The sequence below is a fragment of the Triticum urartu genome, chromosome 3 (genome assembly GCF_003073215.2).
Source record: "Triticum urartu cultivar G1812 chromosome 3, Tu2.1, whole genome shotgun sequence".
Taxonomy (NCBI): Eukaryota; Viridiplantae; Streptophyta; class Magnoliopsida; order Poales; family Poaceae; genus Triticum; species Triticum urartu.
The window spans coordinates 227,491,322-227,509,843 of NC_053024.1; positions in this window are offsets into that span (position 1 = coordinate 227,491,322).

An 18,522-nucleotide genomic window follows, 5' to 3' on the forward strand; every position below is an offset into this window, starting at 1 on the left:
TAGTTGTTTGCTCTATTGCTATGCCGCGCTACCTACCACTTGCTATATCATGCCTTGCATATTGCCATGTCAAGCCTCTAACCCACATTTCCTAGCAAACCGTTGTTTGGCTATGTTACCACTTTGCTCAGCCCCTCTTATAGCGTTGCTAGTTGCAGATGAAGATGAAGTTTGTTCCATGTTGGAGCATGGATATTGTTGGGATATCATTATTATATATTATTTAATTTAATGCATCTATATACTTGGTAAATGGTGGAAGGCTCGGCCTTTTGCCTGGTGTTTTGTTCCACTTTGCCGCCCTAGTTTCCATCATACCGGTGTTATGTTCCTTGATTTTGCGTTCCTTGCGCGGTTGGGTGTTATGGGAACCCCTTGACAGTTCGCTTTGAATAAAACTCCTCCAGCAAGGCCCAACCTTGGTTTTACCATTTGCCTACCTACCACCATATACCTTTCCCTTGGGTTCTGCACACTCAAGGGTCATCTTTATTTTAAACCCCCCGGGCCAGTGCTCCTCTGAGTGTTGGTCCGAAACGGGTAGGCTGCGGGGCCACCTTAGGGCAACTTGAGGGTTGGTTTTACTCGTAGCTTGACCTATCCGGTGTGCCCTGAGAACGGGATACGTGCGACTCCTATCGGTATTTGTCGGCACATCGGGCGGCTTTGCTGGTCTTGTTTTACCATTATCGAAATGTCATGTAACCGGGATTCCGAGACTGATCGGGTTTTCCCGGGACAAGGAATATCCTTCGTTGACCGTGAGAGCTTGTGACGGGCTAAGTTGGGACACCCCTGCAGGGTATAAACTTTCGAGAGCCTTGCCTGCGGTTATGTGGCAGATGGGAAATTGTTAATATTCGGTTGTAGAGAACTTGACACTTAAATTAATTAAAATGAAGCAACCGCGTGTGTAGCCATGATGGTCTCTTTTCGGCGGAGTCCGGGAAGAGAACACGGCCTTGTGTTATGCTTGAGCGTAAGTAGCTTCAGGATCACTTCTTGATCACTATTAGCTTCTCGACCGTGCGTTGCTTCTCTTCTAGCTCTCTTTCGTGTAAGTTAGCCACCATATATGCTTAGTGCTTTGCTGCAGCTCCACCTCACTACCCTTTCCTACCCTTAAGCTTAAATAGTCTTGATCTCGCGGGTGTGAGATTGTTGAGTCCTCGTGACCACGGTTACTTCCATACAGATGTAGGTGCCGATGATGCCAGTGCAGGGGACGCTACCGAACTCAAGTGGGAGTTCGAGGAGGATTCGGGCCGTAACTATGTTTCTTTTCTGGATGATCAGTAGAGGAGCCTAGTTGGGACGATCGGGGATCTAGCATTTGGGGTTGTCTTTCTTTATTTTAGTTCCGTAGTCGGACCTTTGATTATACCTTGGATGATGTATGGATTATTCATGTATTGTGTGAAGTGGCGATTGTAAGCCAACTCTTTATCCCTTATTCAGTACATGGGATGTGTAAAGATTACCCCTGTTGCGACAGACCTGCCATGCGGCTATGCCTCTAAGGCGTGCCCCGACACGTGGGAGATATAGCCGCATTGTGGGTGTTACAATTGGTGTCTCTCCGATGATGCATGAGTAGTTATTTGTAGACCTTCGGGTCCGTAGTTAGTTGCTAGATGGCTTCCTCTCTCTCATTTGATTCTCAATACAATGGTCTCTTGGAGATCCATATGATGTAATTCTTTTGCGGTGTGTTTGTTTTGATCCGATGAACTTTGAGTTTATCATTAGATCTATCTCTTTTTATCCATGAAAGTTATTTGATTCTTCTTTGATCTCTTATATGCATGATTGATTACAGCCTCGTATTTCTTCTTTGATATTTGGGTTTGTTTGGCCAACTTGATCTATTTATCTTGCAATGGAAAGAGGTGCTTTGTGATGGGTTTGATCTTACGGTGCTTGATCCTAGTGACAGAAGGGGAACCGACATGTATGTATCATTGCCATTAAGGATAACAAGATGGGGCCTATTTATACATAAATAGATCTTGTCTACATCATGTCATCGTTCTTATTGCATTACTCCATTTCTCCAGGAACTTAATACACTAGACGCATGCTGGATGGTGGTCGATGTGTGGAGTAATAGTAGTAGATGCAGGAAGGAGTCGGTCTACTAACATTGGACGTGATGCCAATATTATGACCATTGCCTAGATATCATCATGATTACTTGAAGTTCTATCAATTGCCCAACAATAATTTGTTCAGCCACCATTTGCTATTTTTCTCGAGAGAATCCACTAGTGAAAACTACGCCCCCCGGGTCTCTTCCTTAATATATTTGCCTTTGCGATCTATTTTCCTTTGCTTTTTATTTTCAGTTCTATTAAACTAAAAATACAAAAATACCTTTCTGCAATTTATTTTATCTGAGATCTATTTATCCCATCTATCATATTTTATCACGTTCGTTTGCTAATTCGTGGCATCGTTACCCGAAAGGGATTGACAGCCCCTTTAACACGTAGGGTTGCGAGTATTTGTTATTTGTGTGCAGGTGCTGCTTACGTAGTGTTGCTTGGTTCTCCTACTGGTTCGATAACCTTGGTATTATCACTGAGGAAATACCTGTCGTCGCTGTGCTGCATCATCCCTTCCTCTTTGGGGAAATACTGACGTAGTTTTTTTACACCTATACCGACGTAGTTCTAGCAGACATCAAAATGAATTTCTAGTGCCGTTTCCGGGGAGACATCAATAGCATCTACCAGGTTCCTAATCACAAATCTCATCTCCTCGTGATTTACATTATTTGCCATTTGCCTCTCGTTTTCCTCTCCCCCACTTCACAAAAATTTGCCGTTTTATTTGCTCTCTTTTTCGTTCACCGTTTTCTTGCCGGATCTGTTTTTGCGTGTGTTCTTGTTTGCGCAGTCATGATGCCTCAAAGAAAATATTATGATGTTCCTTACCCCAATATATTTTTTTAAATTTAGAAAAGTACTAAGGAATATATGACTACCCAATTTGAGCACAATAAATACTTTACCTAAGAACTTAAGGAACACTCCGTTGTGCTAGATGCTATAACAAAATAACTCGATGATATTAGTAGAGAAGTTTGCAATCTCCAATCCAATTATGCTTTTGCTAAAAGTTTGCTAGGAAAAATATCCGATGCATAAGCTACCCTAGTAAATCAAATGTCCGCTAAACCAATCTCGTCAGAGGACAAAAATGACGACGATCTTAAAATGGTCGGTGTTACTTCTATTGATTCCTTGTTTAGTAAAATTAAGATTGATGATAAAGGGACTGGAGAAGAGTCAACTTTAGCTAGAAGGCGTCCCGATAATTCGGAGGGTGAAAATCTTGTTGAGAAAATTGATAAAAGTGGGTTTGAAGAGGTCAAAACTTTAACTAGTGATGTGCTCACTCTTTTGGATTACAAAGACTTTAATTATGATAGTTGCTCTTTGATTGATTGTATTTCTTTGTTGCAATCCTGAATCACCCCATGCTTATGAATAAAATAAAACTTCTACTAAACATATTGTTGATGCTTTGATGAAATCTTTGGAAGAAAAATTGGAATTAGAAGTTTCAATTCCTAGAAAATTACATGATGAGTGGGAACCTACTATCAAAGTCAAGATTAAAAATTATGAGTGTTTTGCTTATGTGACTTGGGTGCTATTTTTCTACAATTTCGAAATCTTTATGTCATGTGCTTGGTCTTACTGATATTGAAGAGTGTTCTTTAAATTTGCACTTGGTGGATTCTACTATTAAAAAGCCTATGGGAAGAATTAATGATGTTCTTATTCTTGCAAATAGGAATTATGTGCCCATAGATTTTAGTGTTCTTGATATTGATTGCAATCCGTCTTGTCCAATTATTCTTGGTAGACCATTTTTACGCGCTACCGATGCCGTGATTGATATGAAAGAGGGCAATATTAAGTTCGAATTTCCATTAAGGAAGGGTATGGAATGATTTCCTAGAACAAGAATTATGCCACCATATGAATCAATCATGAGGGCATCTTATGGATCTAGGAACAAGGATGACAAAACTTAGATCCTTGCACTACAAAAAATACACTTCCGTGATGATATGTGTTTGTCACAGTAGGTCGCTTTTTTTGTCATGCATGTACATCCATGACAAATGTATGACAAAATCAAGATAGGCATACATGTGCTGACGTAGAAGTGTTCCATGACATTACCAAAATTATCATCACGGAAGTGTCCACTTCCATGACGATAAATCGCGCGTCACAGAAGTGCTTTCGTCAAGGGTGACCGACACGTGGCATCCACCGTAACGGAACGCCGTTAAGCTATCGGGTCGGGTTTTGGATCCGATAACCCGTTAACAGCCCCGACCAATGGGGATTTTCCACGTGTAAAATCATCATTGGCTGGAGGAAACACGTGTCGGCTCATCGTTGGGATAGATGTCAACCACTCATTGGACGGAAGGTGCCTATGATACGTCGACACGTGGCACGACCCAACAGAGGCCCATTCCTGTGAAAAGGCCGGCCCGTTTGACTTGGTCAAAAGCTGGCAGGCCAGCCCATGGAAAGCCTGTTAACGGCCTGTTCGAATATAGCCCATTTATAGCCCGCTAACCCAAGGCCCGTTACGCCCTATCCGAATTAGGCCCAGTAGCGTCATCTGGGCCATCCAATATGATTCCAACCTATTTTCACTTCTGGCCCATGTATGGCCCATGAAGTCTTTCGGCCCATATGAGGCCCTATGTAACTCTTGGCCTACTAACGGCCCGTGGTGAAACTGGCCCGTAATGAACAATGTATCACTTTACACCCATTAACGGCCCTTGGTGAAACTGGCCCGTAATGAACAGTGTATCACTTTATACCCATTAACGACCCATTATTCCGTTGGGCCATTTCCAGCCCATGTTATCTTTCGGCCTTCTCAGAGCCCATTTATTCTTGGACTCATTTCCAGCATTCATTTACTTACGGCCCGTTACTGTCATTTTCTGCTTGTGGGCCAAATTCAACCCGTGGTTACAGTCGGCCCGTTTGTGGTCCGTTAATATGTTGGGACGTTTTCAGAGCATCATCAAATAAGGCCTATTAACGATGGCCCGTTATGGTCGGCCCATGAACGGACGATTCCAACTCTAGCCCGTTTACGGCCATAATGCGGCCTGTTATTGGCCCATGTTTGGCCATCGATCATACTGCCCGTATAAGGCCCATTGATGATACGGCTCGTAGAAGGCCCATTGTTTCTACGGCCCGTAGAAGGCCCACTGTTTCTACGGCCCGTAGAAGGCCCACTGTTTCTACGGCCCGTAGGAGGCCTAGTGTCACTATAGTAAATATTAGCCTATGGTTATTGTGGCCTAGTTTTAAAAAATAGGTTATTGCAGCCACTAGCAAACCGCGGAAAAAGAATGCAATGACTAGAAGCAAACAAATAAACAAGACAACAAGGAAATAAATAAGCAAGCAACTTACGCTAGGCTATCACGGCTATCACACATATTACATCCACTGGGCATCAAAGTTCGCCACCAGTGCAAATAAACGCGCCGACAAAAGAATATACAAAACTGAGAGCACTTTAGAAGGCACTAGGCCTGGCCAGGTCGAGCCCCCCCAAACAGCTGAAGAAGCTGAGTAGACCTCAGTTGTGTCAACGATAGATGCATCAACACTAGAATTAAGGCATGATGGTGCGCACGGCAGTCTTCTGACATCTTCATTGCATCTTTGACTTCAAGTCAGAGCTGAGCTGAAGCAAGCCTTTCCGCTTTAAGTCAAGACTGAAGAAGTCGAACTGATTGAGGCAGCGACTGCACAGAGGTTGTCTCATACCTGCTGGTGAGTAGCTTCAACTCACTATCTTCATCAAGACAGGACCTTGGGGTCACCTCGCTGTCCTCAAGATGGGTTGGCTCACTATCTTCCCTAAAGTTCTGCCTGGCGTAAGAGATACGAGTCTGAAAGAGAAACAAGGAGACACGTAACAGGTTTCACAATTATATAAGCAAATAAATGGATCTGTTCTACATAAGGAACATGTTTTTACAACTACAATTTGAAACTGGTAGTTGTTGCAAACATCCAATCAGATGTAAATAGCAAAGAAAACAACAGTGGAGGAAATGATGCCTATCCAAATATATACTAGAACAAAGTTTGAAGGCTTGAGAAGGATGAAATTACATTACATGTTAACACAAGCTGGACAAAGTCCTTCTCCATGTTGATGGAAGGATAATTCAATAAATTCCCCAAAGAAAATTCTTTATAAGCGTTGCCATTATTCTACATTTTGCAAAGAGTAAATATAGATCAAATAATATTGGAAGAAACAGAGGATAATGAAGCTCAGGTGCAGACTGATGATACATAATCAAATAGCAATTAATTAAGTACAGCATTACAAGGCAAAAGGGAGAGAGGTACTGACAAGAGCAATGCAGAGCCCATTATTGTTTTGAGATCGTATGATCCTTTGAGCAAGGATATTCATCTGAAATTAGTTTTCATACAAGAGAGAAGGTAAGGCACAAGCAGAAATTTAGGAATTCAAATTTTGAATTGATATCATAGACAGTACCTGACGCTGGGCTCCCAACAGTTCTAATAGGGGTTTGGCCATTGGAGAAGGGGTAAAGTGTGGTACAGTTGGGCCTGTGTTTTCTGTGGCTGCAGATCTATCTGATTTAACATGTATCATTACCTTTTGCAAATACCTAGTTTGTACTCCCTGACGACCTGCACTCACCCTCTTCCTTTTGGACACCTATTATGAAAGAACAACATTTGACTGGAAAAACATAGTGTGACGACACATGGAATAGGTACAGAAAATGGATAGGTATGACATATACTCATATATGATGCTTAAACTAAGCAGATGGTGTAACAAAGTAGAAGTAATGCAAGAGGTCAGAAGCAAAATATGTGCGACCAATACAACTTTGCAAAGTTAGAGCAAGCACCTTGATGGGTGAATAAGATAGGCCATCCTCCACCATGCCAGGTTTGTTAGGCAGTGGATCATTCCGCAATATTCCTCTCATGCGCCCATTCTCATATTCATTTTGATAATGTTCAATATCTTACATGCATGAAAACATAAAAACAAGTGAGTTTTTCTTTGTAATGCAGAAGTGATTCTAATCCAATACTGACTCCCTGTAAACCCCTTTGTGCTACATTTGCAATTCTTTTAAAAGATGCCATGCATGCTGTAATTTGTTGTGCGCATTAATATAGTGTGGCCTACTACTCAAAATATGAGAGCTCCAGGAGTGATGACACTTCGACGATGATAGCTTCAACATATAGTAAAGAAGAACAAGTCGACCTGACCTGACAGATTCAAAGTATACTAAGGGAGAACAACTCGACCTGACCAGTCGACCGCAAGAGAAGAGTATCATCTTAAAGAAGAGCAGAAGAGCAAGCAGATTGAAGATATTACAAGTCTTTTGATACAATGTCGGTTGGCCACCCATGATGAACCAGAGCGCACAGAGAAATACTATTCTTTCCGGTCTCTCCATATGTGGCTTACATGCATTTCGAAACTAAAGTAGGAACATTTAGCTAACCAATTAAACATCTCTCAGTTTTACTAATATCAGCAATAATATCAGATATGAATTTGTACAACTAAACTTGTTTAGCTTGATGGGTGGAGCAGTGCTATTACGACACGAACCACGTAGGCTGATTGTGGTCATCATAAAATGGGAAAAAAATGAGCATGATGAGTACAGTGTTGACCATGGCAGTGGGATGGCAGATCTGAAGCTGCAAACCGCGCAAAGGGTAGTTAGCAACTGATGTTTGCTTTGAAATAACAACTAAGATTTGGTATGGACAAGAAAGTATGGTCAACAAGTGACAAACAAATGCAATTATGCTGTCTCTCTATATGTCGCGACATGCCTTTGGAAACTCAAGTGGGACCTTTAGCTAACCAATTAAATGTGTCGGTTAACTAATATCAATATCATATCACAATCATATTTGAACAACTAAGCTTTCGAATTCTGAGTGTTGTGTTGTTTAGCTTGAAGGGTGGAGTAATGCTAGTACGACAGAAAGCACCTACGCAGATCATAGTAGAGTAGATAAAAGGGGAAAACCCTAAGAATCAAAAGAAAAATCAGGAAAGTGGAACTAGCTGGACCAGTGGGTGGCGCACATGCTTTTCGAAACGAATATAGGAACATTAGGTGACCAATTAAACGTTCTCTGTTTTAGTGATATGAGCATCATATCAGATTCGTATTTCAACACGTAAGCTTTGGGTTGAGGTCTTGAGGAGCAGTGCTAGCACAACACGAAGCACCTACGATGATGGTAGTGAATATAAAGGGGGGAAACCATAAGCTTTACGACTATAGTGCCCGTGCCATGGCGGATCTGAAGGTGCAAACCGGACAAAGCTACTTCGCAACCAATGTTTGCTTTCAACTAGCCACTACTATTTGGTACAGACAAGAAAAGTACAGTAAACAAATTACGATCTATTTTCCGGGTGAGATCAATAACTTAAGCACATATGGAAGAGTACCACCTCTCTTGCGACGCCGTGTAGGCCTATGCTGATTCGTTGAGGGTGCTGCGGGTGCGATGGCTGTCGGTGGGAGGGAACAAGACTTTAGACGGCAGAGGGCCGGGTCGGGGATATATCCTGTTGCCGTGGACGAGGAGGTCGTAGGAGCGGCAACGGCAAGGTGGACGAAGGCGCCGATGAAGCGAGAGGAGGCGATGAAAGGATGTTGGTCCAGTGCCGTGGATGAGAGATGTCCATTTCTTGCAGTGGACGACGGGGTAGGGGTAGCGGCTCTAGCAAGGTGGAGGATGGGTTGGCGGACGGAGGAGGCTGGTCGCAGTGTGGAGGTTGTCGTGCCGCCGACGGTGTATGAATGGGGAAATGGAGGGGAGGGGGGATCTCAAACTTTGGGACGCGCTTCTCTGAAATGGGGGAAAGTTACGAACTTATCCCCCGTTTAAAATTTCGGACATCACATCGGTTGGGGATAGGACGGTAATCTTGCATCTCCCAAATATTAGCCGGTAACTATTTCGGGCGAGGAGAGGGTGTTTTGCCGCCCACGGTTGGTGCCCACGGTGTATGAACAGGGCTGACAGGTATGGCGGTTGTGTCACGTCTGATGGAAGTTACACATCTTCCCCTATTTAAAATATAAGCCTACATCGATTTCGGATGAGGAGAGTTTGTTTTGCCGCCCACCGTGTATGAATGGGGAAATGGAGGAGGAGACACATGTCTTTCGGACGAGCTTGAATCAAATGTGTTTTGCCGCCCACGTTTGGCGCCCACTATGTCTGAATGGGCTTAGAGGCCGTCGTGTCACGTCTGATTGAAGTTACTAGTCTACCCCTATCGATAGCAGTGTAAATCCTGTCGATAAGGATGTCAAGTGTCAGGGGTAGACAGTAATTTCCATCTCGCAAACACTTGCTTCGAACAGCCCACAAATTATAGTGGGTGTTTAGCCGATTCGTTCAAAACTTGGGAGAATTAGCATTCACATTTGCCCTGGGACCTGGCAAACTAAATTCAAATCCAATTTGTATTCGATTACGAATATCCACAGATAATTATACGTTTTGTTATTTATTTATTCAAAACCACAACAAAGATTTATTCCACCTTTATATATGATCATGATTTAGAAACGTCGTGATCTTCGAATTCAGTAGGTTGGATACACTCTGAGTCAATATTTCATCCAATACAATATGCTCACACGACAAACAGTTCACCTTATGTCAATCATACAAGTTCTGAGGATTACCTCGCCTAAAAAATTCGGATCATTACAACACATGGACAACATAGGGGGTCTTGCAACATAATCCATTCAGAGACATGACACAACATGCAAGTACAATAATCTAATGAAAATTTGAACTGGTATCTAAAGAAGAACCGGGATTATCTTGGGCTTCAGATAGCAGAAACAGCAGGACCTCCTCCGTCTTCAAATGCAACATTCTTACTTCCTCCAATTCTTGGGTTGCTTGCATAATGCGTGCCGCTAATTCTGTAATTTCCAGCCTCAAGATAAATATTACCTCATTCATGGCAGCCACACCATCTCTTTCTGCCTCTAGTAGAGCCTTAAGCACTATAATATCTGTGCTCAGACTGCTCTCCGGCGGTGTTGCCTCTGAACTGCTACCATCTGGTAACATGGATGGCGCACTGCTTCCACAAATAGATTCTGGGGTTGTACATTGTGTCCTAGTGTGAACGGCATCCTGAAAGGTTTCTGCTGGACATCAGTAAGAGATAGTTATCGTATGATCCAGGCAGTAAGCTTACATGGTAAACGACAGACGAATTATTGCCGAGCATGGCAAACTATATTTAAATGGTTCGAAGCAGCATCAGCCGAAAAGAAATTAAAATGGTAAGATGAAACTAGGGATGTAAGTGGCAAATAAACGAAATCCGCTAGTCCCATCTAGTTAGTTTTTGCTACCTCCCTAGTTCATTTTCCTCAAAAAAACAAAAACTCATACCACTAGTGGACTTTAATCGGGATTAAACCGGACCCAGTTGACATCCCTAGTTGAAAGGGAGTGTACAACCACTATATTTAAGTTGCCAAGGCATCTAAGCAGTTGAAATAATCTGAGAAAGAACTTAACAGTGTGGCCTCATATTAACTACGAAGACAATCATGTGATGAAGTTGAGAGGAAAAGTTAAGGACTCAAATGAAATAGGCATGCATTTCTTTATGATAGTACAGCAGGCACTGCTGACATATTGGCCGATTCAGGTATAGCGTAACAACAAATAAGCATTCGAATCAAGCAATACAGCAAAGCAGACAACTGAACTATTTGTAATTCGGTAGGATTACACGTTGAGGGCACAAGCCAAGAAAGCAGCCCACTCGTATTACATTTCACATGTACTGAAACACACTGGCTTACCATATGTTGCTGTGAAGCCTAGCTGCTGTTGCAATGTTCTTTGAAGATATCATCAGCATCCCGTGGTTGCAAATCTTCTGCACCATCTATTTAGGTAAAATTAATTTTAATTGCATGCACTGGTCCGAATTGATCATCAATGGTTCATCTAAACTAATGAAAGAAGGGTGTGTGCATACATGACAATACTCCCTCTGATTCTTTTTACTTTGCGTATAACTTTTTCTCAGTTTTCTCGTATTAGTCTGCGCATTGCCGATTCCTAGCGCTGGTTTCCTTTTGTGCCCCGCCCCATCCTCCTCTGCCCTAATTAATTGGCAAATTAGTCTAGAAAAATTAAACCAGTGCCCTCCTTGGTATGCGGGTCAAGAGTTATGGGCAGAGTAAATAGAATCGGAGGGAGTATATCTGCTTCCCTCTATTTTTATGCTTGTTCGAGGTGCCAGCCCCAAAAGAACAAATATTTTGCTTGATGGGGTTGGCAGCTCCATAATTAATAGAAGCATCAAATTAGTCATGCAACTTGGGAAGATCAAGAACACACAAACAAGTAATGAACAGAGGCTCGGAGTAGTGATGTAATAGCTAGCATCAGAAAATGTAGGGTAAAATGAACAAAAAGCAGCGGAACCACATGCTAGTTTGCTGATGTGTAATTAAGCATAGAGAACATTAAGTAGTCTGATGGAACCAACAGGTGGCATCAGAACAAAACTAAAGCATATTAACTATATGTGCACTGGTATGTAATTTAGCACATGTAACATGTTCACTTCCAGAAGTATGGCCCTACAGGTGCAAGCAGAATAATGCGTCTCATGAAAAACTGAATGATGCCCTGAAGAAATTCAAAGGTGTGGTGCTTATGCTAGGAAAGTGAACGTAGGCGCCGGCCGTTGGATAATAGTACCTAATTCTCGGTGGCGTATGGGTATCGTTGTCATACTTGACAGCTAAGGATCGTTGATGGTGCTCGTGTTGCGGTTGAGTTTGGGCCGGCTGTCGCCGTCGCTGAAGAGGCTCCGGTGCTACGGTTACAGCGCCTGTCGACATACAAGAAAGCTCATCTATGGTAAGTGAACAGTTGCACGATAAAGAGAAAATACAAAGGAGTACAAATCGAAATAACCTGATGAGGCTGCGGCGTCGGTAAAGCAGGGCCGGTGGAGTTGAATATGACGTCCGTGGAGCGGGTCCAGTGTAGTAGACGAAGGCTTCGGCGGGCGCGTTGTACAGTGCTTTCGGTGAGGCGGATCTGTTGCGGCGGACGAGGGCTTGTATGAAGGGCCTGCGAAGGGGCGGACGAGGGAGTCAGTGAAGGGCCTACGTTGTGGTGGACGAGGGCGCCGGTTAAGCAGATCCGGTGCGGTGGACCATGATGGCGGTCAAGGAGATCTGGAGCGATGGACAAGCCAGTCGTTGAAGCGGCTCCGGTGAAGTGGTGAGTTGGCAGTTGGGGGTTCCAAGGTGCGGAAGGTAGATCCGGCGGGGTGTGAGATCCACCGCTGTGGCGGAGGACTAGATTCGGCGGCTTGGGGGGGGGGGGGGGGGGGGGGGGGGGGGGAGGGGGGGGGGCTCTGGGGAAGAATGTTGGGGGCAAAGAGGGGAAAACAATGGAGTTACCAAAGCAGCCCTTTTCCGTTCATGTGGCAGGGGTAAAACAGGAATATCGCAGGGCTAAACTTTCGGGCGCGTGATATTTCGATGTGAGCGGGAAGTTTGAAAGCTTTTGGCACCTAAAATTATAAGTATTCTGCTCTCGTACGGCGGACTATGATATCATGGCCGACAATTTGTTTGTTTTGCATGCAAAAAATGTGCAAGTTCTGAAAATCAATGTCTCCAACTCGAAACTTAGATTGTCCATTCAATTCAAATATGGATCATTGAGCTACTACAAGAAAATACCATCATACGGTCCAATTCAAATGAAATTCCAAATGTGTTTATCCTAAATATGATGACAAAAGCAAAAATGTGTATGTGTATGAATAAAGTGGATGATTATAAAGTTTGAACATGCCCGTATGTGTATATGTCTAGGTTTGATATATGAATTTGAAATCACGAAATCCCGGCTTAAAAAATGTACCTCCATTTAAATGTACTACAAAAGCTAATGATGGAGTCGAATTCCAAAATTCCAATCTTAGGTTTGTAATTCTGGTACATCAAGGTATATCACGCATGTTCAAAAGTATCGTTATCTCATAGTACAAACCGTGAAACAAATTGATCAACCATGAGTGCACAATATCTCAATTACGCTAAAGTCCCTCAAATATAGACACCTCACTCTTTATCTGAAGTCAACCCCCCACCACACACACAGAGAGAGAGAGAAGTCATTTTCTCCCTCAAACACCAACACACGAGCACATTAACACCCCTCTCTCTTGTAAAGTCCGGACCCCAACATAGGTCTCTATCACTTTGTCTCTCGGGCATGCACACATCTCTTCCCTCACTCTCTAGGTCTCCCGCTATCCCTCTTACCCAAGCACACGCACTATGTAGAGTGTATATTTCCCACACACACAAAACGTTGCCCCCAAACGTCTATCTCCCTAGTTATGTGGTTCTCGCGCACTCACCTCACACACCACCCCCACTGCAAACAAGCACACATTGTCTCCTTGTGCACCACTCTCCTCTTTCTATCTCTCCCACATGCGGACCCGCCCCAGCTCCTTCCATGTATACATATATGTCGTGACTCTTTGCATAGCTCCCTAATGTATAATCGTTCTCGATTTCGCACATTGTTCTCTACACCATCTATCCTAGCTCTCTCATGAAGTCCCTATCACACACACGATGACTCGCTTCCCTTGCGTCTCTGCTCATAGGCCAATTTCGGACAACATCAACATTGTCTCCCTATCTATACGCCATTTATGGACACAAACGACCCCTCTCGCCCCTTCTCTTCCTCTCTCTCTCTCTGGCGCTAGCTCTCTCTTTCTCTTGCTCTCACACCCCTCTCCCGCACACACACTCGATATCTGTTCCAAATAGTCTGCTCCCCCCCCGCCCGCACCCGTGCTATCTCGCTACTACACATGTCACACCATTCCCCCTTCCCTTATACTAGGTTTACATCATCAGTGGTCTCTCTAGTCCACATACACTCTCTCCCTCTCACACACAAACGCGTGCACAAACACACACAGACATGCACAAACCTCCATTTACCTGGATCCTCATCTCTCCTCATGTCTGCATGTGTATCCCACACACTCACTCTCTAATTATGTATATGTGTCTCCATGTTACACAACAGAAAGCCCCATGTACATGTCTCTCTCTATCCTCCACACACATAGACACAAAGAATCTGTTATCATTGCCTCAGTCTCTAACATATCACACACGCACACTCTCTCTCTCTCGCAAACACGCTCAACAAGGGTTTCCTCGTGAATAACTTACCGTCTATTCATGAACAGTCGTGGCAGTACGGCGAACACGAGACGTGAAAAATAATAAATCTACACATGCTTAGACCACCTAGTATGACAACTAGGACTAGAGCAAGCCAAAAAGCGCGCCACCGTCACCCCCTCCTTGTCGGCGACGGGAAAATCTTTGTTTTACACAGTCGAGAAGTCATTGTGCTAAGGGCCCACATGCCGAGGCATTGGATAGAATGTAGATGCTAGTTTACGGAAGCAAGTATCGATTATACGTTTGTATCCCCATACTTATATTTCTTCTCTTATAAAAAACTAAGTTGGTGATGATGGTACGTGTGCCATCTTGCAATATAGACCGTCCGATCTATATCTGACGGATGGAAATTAAACTAAAAGATACCCGCACCCCTCTCCACATTTGCAGACAAGGCCTTCCCTCGCCCATCCTTATCTCCAACAAACCTCATTGTTGAGCAATTAAGAAAGGAAGCCTCTCGAACAAACTGGCCTGGTGGCCACTCCCGGCGTCGTCAATCCCCATGCCTCCGCTCAGTTTGACCACCAACCACCACCACACCCCACTCCTCTTCAACTTATCTCATATTTCTCGAGATATCATTAGTTTTTACACATGGGATTACTCCCGCAAGGGTCAATCACAACAAGTGTTTTATAAAAAAATGCATCTTGATGTTCCGTGCAATGCACGGATCTTGCTAGTACTCCTACACAAGACTAAGTTGGTGATGATGGTGTGTCTGCCATCCGTCGTTTCTGACCATTAGATCTACATCTAACGATTGGGAGGTAAGTTGTTGCCTTTTCTCACCAACATCCCACTTGTCTACCAATTTGCAGAAAAACTCATAATTAGTATCTTAAAACCAACCACATCCCTCCCTGACCTCACCAAAACAGCCCAAGGAAAATATTCTAAGTGAAACATAATATATCTCTAGTGACATATGTATATCAAAATTAGAGTGTTTTGTACCAAGTTTGTGAATAAGTATTATTCTAATTATGATTCATTGCAACGGACATGAACATTGCTAGTATTTCCAACCATGCATTTCTTTTCCTAGTATTCCATATTTTTGAGTTTTCCATCAAGATATTAGTCATCATGGTTGATATTTACTTTCAATCATGTGCACATATGCACTATGTAACTAGCCTTGCTTATTGGTTTCCAAAGCTTAACTTTCACTCCTACTTACAATATGTAGAGTATTTAACAAAAAACTACCACTTTCAACCAGCCCTAGGAGGAACCTATTGTACAAAAAACAGCAAAAACATACCCAAAATTTCTTAATCCATGCCAAAAACTACCTAGTACTCCTACCGATTAGGTTCGTTTAAACCCATTTATGACAGAGTTGGCCCACATGTCCGTGCTGACGAGGTAGCATAAACCAACACATTTTGTTTAACCGTTGACACGAGGGACCCACATCTGACCTTCTATCCTGTTATTCCCCCTCAAATCATTATTTTTCCTGAACATTACTTCAAACAGTACTGATGCGTGTTCGTCGGTGGCGCCGATGATGAGCGAGTTAGCCGCCGCTCCGCCGGACGGGCTGGACGCCGCGCTGGCCTCGGCACGGGTTGGCAGGCTGGCCCGAGCGTGACTCACGAGCGAGCAAGCCGCCACGTTGGCCTTCGCTCGAGCCAGATGGCTGGCCTTAGCGCGGCGCACGTGAGCAAGCCGCCGCACTGCCTTGCCAATCTAGCTAGCAAACCTTGCAGACAAGCAGCTGGACGGAGCTGTCTTGGCTAGCTAGCGGCCGCGAGCGCCGGACGGAGCTGGCATCCAGGCTGCCGCAACATGGGCTCCGCACCGCCGGCGGTTTTGACCTCGCCTTCTACCGGCGGCGGTAGCTGCGTCCCATGGCCGAGGATGACTAGGTGGACGGGCCGGAGGTAGGAGGTCACTCAAGGATTTTTGTTGGTAAGAGCATGTACAATGGTTGATAAGGTAGTCTTATCTTAAGTCTGCCATGTATGCAAGTGGTAGTAGTTTCTTGGCATTTGAGTGGTTTCTTGCATTATTAGAGCAAGTACAATAGAGCTGAGTCAGCGGGCTATAAGAAATAAACTACTACTACATGTTGGCTATAAGATGGGAAGTAGATGACATGGCACTGGCTTATAGCCAGCAGCTGGCTATACTATTAACCATGCTCTTAGGGGTTTCTTGTAAGGAACAATGTACATACTACTAGCGACAAAAGGCGATTCTAGGTTGCGTTGTACTCCAACGAGTACTACTAGTGGTCGCGGGAGTGTATACCTCGTTTTGTGGGTTCGATCCCGGCCGAACGCACGACGGCCTTTTTTTTAAAAATAGTACTACTAAACTTCGCTGCGAGCCAATATTTTACATGGGTAGTTTGAGTTTTGAAGTCAAATGGACGTGCGGCCCCACAATCTGGGTGCACTGGACAGCCTAGCCACGTGAACGGGTTTTCCTTCCCAGCATCCCGTGGCTCGCGTGCTCGCCCTAGCCGCACCTCGCTTGCAGCTTCCAGCTAGTAGCATATTTAAACTAGCGCCTCCCAATTAAGCCCGAGGAGCCAGAAAAGCCTGGCGGGGCATTGGGAACTGTGCAATATGGCTCTGTACGTAAAGTGCTCTACTACTACTCTGTAGCTTGTGGCGTTGCATGCATGGACTTCACTCCATTATCGGCTCTACTATAAAAGAAATTCCTATTGCCGTGTTTTTTTTGAAACGGAGGCAAAAGCTTTGCTTCATCTCATTCATAAAGAAGGAACTACTAAAAAAGTTCGACGAGATCCATTACACGTCCTCAAATGGAAGCGAAAAGCCTAGTTTCGCTGTATCAAATAACTCAAATGTTCTGCCCCACAGTAACCGTTGCTGATAAACAGGCTGCTAGTGTGTGCGTGAGATGAGCGGCTGAGTAGGCCAGCTACGTGAGAGGAGCGGCTGAATAGAGCACCGAGAGTACCCACTAGGCCACTACGCAGGTGTACTTCCCCTGCATTGATAGTACAACAATGGTTCTAGAGAACAGTAGTACCCTCCACTTCCAACTGTAGCTCGTTGGCCCTGAGATTCAAGAGTTCAAAACTGGTGCACTATACTATACTAGACTAGAAGTACAGTACATCGCACTACTAGTTGAGAAAAGTAGTACTTGTACTGCTACAGTACGAGTACGTACTCCTCCGTCACATAATGTAAGACGTTTTTTGACACTAGTTGGCGTGTACAAAAAATGGCAAAAACATACCCAAAATTTCTTAATCCACGCCAAAAACTACTACCTAGTGCCAAAAATTTCTTACTAGTGCTATTATTTACAGTATAATGCAATCCCATAACGTTGCATAATCCCTTTCTTTCAAAAAAATCTCTTCTGGAGAGAAGATTGCTATCTCCACGCGAGCTTCTCATAGGCCAGCGCCACCGCATGCAGTCATGTGAGAGAGAGGGAGACATCCATGTAGCATGCAGAGAGAGGAGAACGCAGGCAGACAGCCAATGGGCTGCATGGGGCATTTATAGCTGCTAGCTCCTCCCATCCATGCGCTAGGGGTATTTCCATCCAGAAAGCATGCAGCGAGCCCCTGCCTTGGTATCCGGGTCTGCTCTTATGCGCAGAGTAAAAAGAATCGGAGGGAGTACTAGTAAATAATAGCCTCACCCCTTCGCTGAGGAACGATCTACATTTGGAAGGTACGAGGCCCTGCGGTTACTACGCTCTTATCTCCTCCTCGCCAGTTCCCCTCCCCCCGAAGAGAAGGCAGTTCGTCGCTGCTCCCATGGATTCGCCAGGCGGTTCTCCTCCTCGTCGGGGCTGGGAGACCTTGGACGACGATCCTGTGGGAGAAATCGCATGTCGCTCCGACATCCTCACCGCCGCAAGACTCGGTGCCTCCTGCACCAACTTTTTCAAGACGCTACTTAAACAAGCCATGCCTGTTGGTCTTCCCTACATCCTCGAGGAGAAGGTTCTTCTATGGGACAATCCTTCGAATAGTCCACCGCTCCCTGGCCATGGTTGCACGTTGACTCCGCTAGAGTTGCCGATGTTGAGAGGTAGTCGGATTTTGTCCGATGAGTAGATCAGTAATGGAGTTTGATCATGTAGTACATAGTTATTCCATTTCCATCCCGTAATTT